Here is a 6,000-nt window from a genome sequence, read left to right as displayed (position 1 = left end):
CACTGTGGGACTGAGGGATTTAACATCTATAAAAGGTTCAGGATAGTCCCAGATACATGATGCACCATGTGCTTGCTAAATCGTTAAACAGACATGCTCCAAGGAAAGGAGATGACTCCTCCCTGACACAACAGCCAGGCTAGTGAAAACAGAGCTTGGCTTGAGAAGAACTGAATTGTGTTTCAGGTTATAAAGTGATTTTTTTTCCCTCACAGGAAATTTCCATTTGCTAATTCATCTCTATTAGATCACTGAACATTTTTAAAGTAAGACAGTGTTTCAAATTACAGGCAACTTGTTTTTAGGGGAAAAAAAGGAAATTAAACACAGAAATGCACCATTTAAAGAGAGGATAATTAACTGGCAATTTAGAGCATGGAAATCAGCAACAGGGAAAAAGAATGGAGGACTCTGAGGTGGTTCTGCCAAAAGACCCGGGCTGCAAGCTTTTAACTGCTTGACCCTTGGCAAGACCCTTCCCCTTGCTTAACTTCAGTGTCTACATAATGGGGATACTTATCCCCGGCTGACAGGGTGGTCGTGAGGATGAAGTAAGAAACACAGCCTAGTGCAGGATATAGCGTGTGGCACATAATGACTGAAGCAGTGCTTGAACTTGAAAATAGTTTCCACTGAGCTCAGACACACAGCCCTTCAATGCTGGGCTCAGGACTTAATAACCTCTTCTTCAGGCAAAATTCAAACCAGGACACCAGACCTACAAAGGAAGAAACTCACTGGCAGGTGAGAAAGGAGATAGGGCTGAAAGAGATGATAAATACATAAAGAAGGAGAAAGTAGAACATTTTATAAAAATAAGACAAAATGCCGAAGTTTAGTAGCCTGAGGTCTTTTACTGTACATAAAAGTAGCTCTCCAGACCTAAGTTGCCTCTGAGGGATTCACTGTCTCATAGTCTCGTGTAATGATTAACATTGACATGTCTAAAGCCCCTTGGCAACACACAAAGAAACACAAAGAATATCTCTGAAATATCCTGTTAGGACTGCACGTGCCTGAACCCCAGGGGAAAGGGACGTGGAGGAGGGAATCGCTGTATTGTCTCAGGTAATTTGAAAATGAACCGCAAGACTAGGAAAGAGCCTGCCTGAGGTTCCAGCTCCTCATGACAGGACCTTAAAAGATTTGAAAAGCCTGGGAGGAAACCCTTTCGCTAACTGCATAAGGGAAGAATCATTCTGAGCTTAGTTAAGATATGCTCCCATCTCCTGTACAGGAAACAGTCAAAGAGGGAAAGAAGACCCTTGAGAGAACAGGCTGTCTGGGAAGGTGGGAATGGTCCCACCCCAGGGCAGGTCTCCAGTAGAGATGCACGGGACTGAAGGCAGGCAGCCCCTGGTCACAGGTGGCTCCGTACTTGGCTGCTGGAGCCAGGTGTCTGGGTTCCAACCCAGGTCACCCTCTTATTGCTTGCATGACCTCCTGCTTAATCTGACTTAAGCTGCTCTTTGTGAAATAAATATCTGACAGTACTGTTGTGAGAACAATTATGTGAAAGCACTTGAAAGACTGCCTGGCACACTGCAACAATTTAGCCAGTGTTAGCTACTGTCAAGGGAGAAGGCAATGGCACCCCACTCAGTACTCTTGCCTGGAAAATCCCATGGACGGAGGAGCCTGGTAGGCTGCAGTCCATGGGGTTGCTAAGAGTCAGACACGACTGAGAAACTTGATTTTCACTTTTCACTTTCATGTATTGGAGAAGGAAATGACAACCCAGTCCAGTGTTCTTGCCTGGAGAATCCCAGGGACGGGAGAGCCTGGTGGGCTGCCTTCTATGGGGTTGCACAGAGTCGGACACGACTGAAGCTACTTAGCAGCAGCAGCAGCTACTGTCAAATGTAACTGGTATATGTTTTACTTTTCTGTACTTCTAACAATGAATGATTGGGTTGCCTCAGCTCCTCTTATCAAAAACAATGTTGTGATGAACACCTTCAGAGGTCTGCTCAATATACATTTATTGAATGCCTAAGGTATGATAGGCAATGCTTTTCTTTGGTCCTATGTAAACTAAACTCTGGGAAACTAACTCTTCTTATAGCCAGGAATGAGTTACTTACCTAAATTCACTGAACGTTGGTCACCCGCTCACAAGTTCACACTGCCAGCACATGAGGGCTCTTGTGTTTTCTTTGTCAACATCCAGTGTCATCAGACTTTGAAAATTTTTGCCAACCTGATTGGCAAAAACAGTATTTTAATTTTCAATTCTGAAGAGAGTGAGATTGAGCACATACTTATTAGCTAATCCTATATCTTTTCTGAGAATTGCCTATAGGTACATTTTGACTATTTTTCTATTGGGCATCCTATCTTCTTGTGGTTGATTTGAAGTTGTTTCTTATATATTTTAGAGATGTAGCATTTATTAATGTTGGATATTGGAAATATCTTCTCTCAATTCATCACCTTTTTATTACCTATGTTTAGATTTTCTTTATTGAACAGAAATCCTGTGGTATACTCAGCCCACTTCCTGACTAGACTGATTAACCCTCCATATCTATTGGCCTATTGACATAAATACTACCTATTCCAGTCTCACCTGTTTTTCTACACACAATGTCCAACATCCGATAAAAATGATAGGATATACATCAGAGAAAGACAAATACTGTATGATATCACTGATATGTGAAGTTTAACAAGTACAACAAACTAGTGAAAACAACAGAAACAAACCAGCCTCATGGAGAATAAACTAATCATTGGGGTGAGAGGCAAATGGGGGAGGGGGTTTGAGATACAAACTATTGAATATGAGGTAGGCTCAAGGATGTATTGTTCAACATAGAGGATGTATATTTGGTAATATTTTGTAATAACTGTAAATGGAATACAGTTATTCCATTTTGTAATAAGTGGAAAGTAACTTTAAAATGTCATATTCACATTAAAAAACTTTTTTTAAGTCGTAGAACTAAAAAGAAAAAATTATAGGGCATACAAACATTAAGGGGGAGAAAAAACAGTGTCAAGACATAAGCAATCAAAGAATCTGACCCAGATATTCAAATTATCAGAAAGGGACTTTAAATAACTATCATTCATATGCTAAAGGATCTAATAAAAAAAAAAAAAGAGGACAAGAAGCATGACAGAATTTCAGCAGAGATTCTGAATCTCTGAATCAGAGACTGTAATAATGAGTCAAAAAGTTATACATTCTATTTTTATTCTCCTAGTTGTTTCACCAAATTATTAAGTATTTTTTCCTCTTAGTAACATGAAAGTCAGACATTATTTATTATGTCAATGGTCACTACCCTGAAATATTCAGATTCAGACCAGGTATTTTAATATGTACTGAGCTTCAGTTTTACTGCAATTTTTCCATAACTCCCACTTCCCTTCATTCATTCGTTCACAGTTTGATGTACTAGACTAGTTCTTTTAATATCCTAGCCACAAGGTAGGGATTGTGTATGTGTTCAGTCACGCGGTCATGTCTGACTCTTTGTACCCTATGGACTGTAGCCAACCAGGCTCCTCTGTCCTTGGGATTCTCCTGACAAGAATACTGGAATGGGTTACCATTTCCTCATCCTGGGGATTTTCCTGGCCCAGGAACCCTCGTCTCTTGCATCTCCTGCTTTGCAGGCGAAGTCTTTACCACTGAACCTTTACCACTGGGAAAGGCCATGATAGGGATTATTTAGGGTTAAAAAGAGTTTTTTTCTGAAAGAAATGGACAGTGTTGCACATCAACCAGTTTTGCTCCATCACATTCCATCATTGGAAATAAAGAAAATTGGACCTGTGGAGACAGGACATTGAGATGCCTTCCTCTGGGCTACTTATCCATCAAGCACTGAAAGGATTCTACCTTCAGCTTCTGAGTTTTTTCTGGACTTTCAGAAGTGCTTGAGACCTGAAAAAAAAAAATTCTCTCTCAAATACCAAAGGAAAATTGTGTGCTTGATATGCTATGAAGTAGGGTAGTGGGGCTCCAAAGGAAAAGTACTTAGAACATGTGCAAGTCCTAAGTCAGTCTTGAACCTCTTGGAAACGGACTTCCACCTACTTTGGTTTTAGTTTACAGCTTGTTGATTGAGACCACTGGCTGATAGAGCACAATGGAGAATAACAGAGAATTAGAATATTTAATGCTGAAAACTACAGAGGAGACCATCTATTCAGATTTTCAGATTTGCCTCAGATGCAAAAGAAAGGTTGAGAGAGTAGGGCTCTGATTCACCCTGATTTTGAACCTCCGTCTCCTACAACTCCCTGCCCTGACAGCCATCAGAGAAGCTCCACTTGGATCTGTTCAATGTACCAGGATTTGTAAAGTTTTGTTTGGAAAATGAGTTCACTGCTTAGTGTTAGAAAACCACTGATCTATTCTGACTCCCCCAGTTTACTAATGAGTGCTCCGAGACTCAGAGAATTTAAGTGTTTTCCAAGGTCTCCCAATAGTTAAGAAAGAGAAATGTCCAATCTCAACTCAGGGCTTTTTCTTTAAGCAGAGATTGAAGTGAGAAATGGAGTATTTCCTGCCATATCAGTAAGCAAGGATGCCATAGTCATCAGTGATTCCAGCCCTCCAAATGTGAATTTCTGAGCACTGAGGGCACCTGGGATGGAGAACAATACCTGCCATCTGGCAGCCACAAGGCTGCAGCCACTCCCTGTGGTAAACGCTGAGGAACTCAGGATGTGAAAAAATGTGAGATACTGGCCCCAGGCAGCTGAGATGCATATGAAAGGAATGATTACAGTGAGCCCAGACTCTTGCATCTTCCCGTACAAAGAAACTCAGGAGCTGAAACTCCAATACTTTGGCCACCTGATGCAAAGAACTGACTCATTGGAAAAGACCCTGATGCTGGGAAAGATTGAAGGCAGGAGAAGGGGACAACAGAGTATGACATGGTTGGATGGCATCACTGACTCGATGGACATGAGTCTGAGCAAGCTCTGGGAGCTGGTGATGGACAGGGAATCCTGGAGTGCTGCAGTCCATAGGCACACAAGGAGTCAGACTTGACTGAGTGACTGAACTGGATTCACAGGAAAGTGCTAAATTCCTTAACTTGAGATATCTGGATTTCTTCAGCTGACAATAATCTTTTGATGTTCAGACTACCTGCCCTTTGTTGTAAGACTTCTATAAAACCTAGCTCCTTCCCTCGGCTCCTTGGAGCAGTTCTCTAAAGGCGACTTGAGATGCTGTCTCCCAGGCTAAGTCCTAAAAGTTTCCACTGAGCAAAACTCTCAACTTTCAGGTTGCAACTGTTTTTTAAGTTGATAGAGGAATCCCAGATGTAACAAGTTTATTTCACAGTCTGGTCCTGACCTTGTGCTGAGAAGGTGTTACTGCCATCCTGGGAAGCACATACGGTTTGCTAGAGCAGCTGTGATATGGCTCCATCACCATTTCCCATGTGCGTCTTTCAGACCAAGGTCACATTCTAAGTCTTGGAGGAGATATTTTGAAGGGCTCAGAGAGCATCTGTGAAGCTAACCAGGGAAATAAAAATCATTTTATCTCATTTTTACTACTTTTGAAAGGCACCTCCAGTGAAACCAAACTTAAATAAATATTTATCTGATCAAAGGTTTGTTTTAGACAGGACAAAAAAGAAAACTTCCAGAGATTTCTGTTAGGCAAAGTCCTGAGCAACATAGGGGTTATCCTATGGTTTATCCTCCGACTTTCATTAAGAAGTTCTTGATTCCCACTGGGGAAGAAAAAAAACACACAATTTTTTTTCTAATCTCTAGAAACAAAGGTTTGTTTTTTAAAAATAAAGATTTACAGCTAATAAGAAAACCAATAAGCAAAACTACAACAAAATCAGAGATGTATATAAAGGAGTAAAAGAGCATGTCATTGATGGCAAAGAGCCACTATTGACTTGTTTTATTGTTCAGTTGCTAAGTCGTGTCTGGCTCTTTGCCACTACATGGACTGTGACCTGCCAGGCTCCTCTGTCCATGGGATTTTCCAGGCAAGAATACTGGAGTGGGTTT

The sequence above is a fragment of the Cervus elaphus genome, chromosome 20 (assembly GCF_910594005.1).
Source record: "Cervus elaphus chromosome 20, mCerEla1.1, whole genome shotgun sequence".
Taxonomy (NCBI): domain Eukaryota; kingdom Metazoa; phylum Chordata; class Mammalia; order Artiodactyla; family Cervidae; genus Cervus; species Cervus elaphus.
Note: the sequence above shows the minus strand (reverse complement) of the source record.